At 35.7% G+C, this 1,147-nt stretch overlaps 1 pseudogene; it reads right to left on the reverse strand.

Annotated features, from left to right (window-relative positions):
* The window catches only part of LOC103582086, a 3,671-nt pseudogene that overhangs the window by 444 nt on the left and 2,080 nt on the right, over nt 1-1,147 (reverse strand).

Below are 1,147 nucleotides of genomic sequence, written 5' to 3' on the forward strand. Positions count from 1 at the left end.
CTGTGTGAGTTCTGTGATGTACACTGAGGGGTGACTTATGGATGAAAGCTTTCTTACATTTCTTACATTCATATGGTTTCTGACCTGTGTGAGTTCTGTGATGTACACTGAGGGGTGACTTATGGATGAAAGCTTTCTTACATTTCTTACATTCATATGGTTTCTCACCTGTATGAGTTCTCTGATGTACATTGAGGTGTGATTTACAGTAGAAAGTTTTTCTACATTCTTTACATTCATATGGTTTCTCACCCGTGTGAGATCTGTGATGTACCCTGAAGTATGACTTATGTTTGAAAGTTTTCTTACATTTTTTACATTCATATGGTTTCTCACCTGTATGAGTTCTCTGATGTACATTGAGGTGTGATTTACAGTAGAAAGTTTTTCTACATTCTTTACATTCATATGGTTTCTCACCCGTGTGAGATCTGTGATGTACCCTGAAGTATGACTTATGTTTGAAAGTTTTCTTACATTTTTTACATTCATATGGTTTCTCACCTGTATGAGTTCTCTGATGTACATTGAGGTGTGATTTACAGTAGAAAGTTTTTCTACATTCTTTACATTCATATGGTTTCTCACCCGTGTGAGATCTGTGATGTACCCTGAAGTATGACTTATGTTTGAAAGTTTTCTTACATTTTTTACATTCATATGGTTTCTCACCTGTATGAGTTCTCTGATGTACATTGAGGTGTGATTTACAGTAGAAAGTTTTTCTACATTCTTTACATTCATATGGTTTCTCACCCGTGTGAGATCTGTGATGTACCCTGAAGTATGACTTATGTTTGAAAGCTTTCTTACATTTCTTACATTCATATGGTTTCTCACCTGTATGAGTTCTCTGATGTACATTGAGGTGTGATTTACAGTAGAAAGTTTTTCTACATTCTTTACATTCATATGGTTTCTCACCCGTGTGAGATCTGTGATGTACCCTGAAGTATGACTTATGTTTGAAAGTTTTCTTACATTTTTTACATTCATATGGTTTCTCACCCGTGTGAATTCTCTTATGCTTCCTGAGATTTGACTTCTCATGAAAGGTTTCTGAACATTCTTTTCATTCATATGGTCTCTTACCTGTGTGAATTCTCTGATGTCTGGTGAGGTTTGACTTCCTGTGAAAGGTTTTCCC

The sequence above is a fragment of the Galeopterus variegatus genome, unplaced genomic scaffold (genome assembly GCF_000696425.1).
Source record: "Galeopterus variegatus unplaced genomic scaffold, G_variegatus-3.0.2 Scaffold14854, whole genome shotgun sequence".
Classification (NCBI taxonomy): Eukaryota; Metazoa; Chordata; class Mammalia; order Dermoptera; family Cynocephalidae; genus Galeopterus; species Galeopterus variegatus.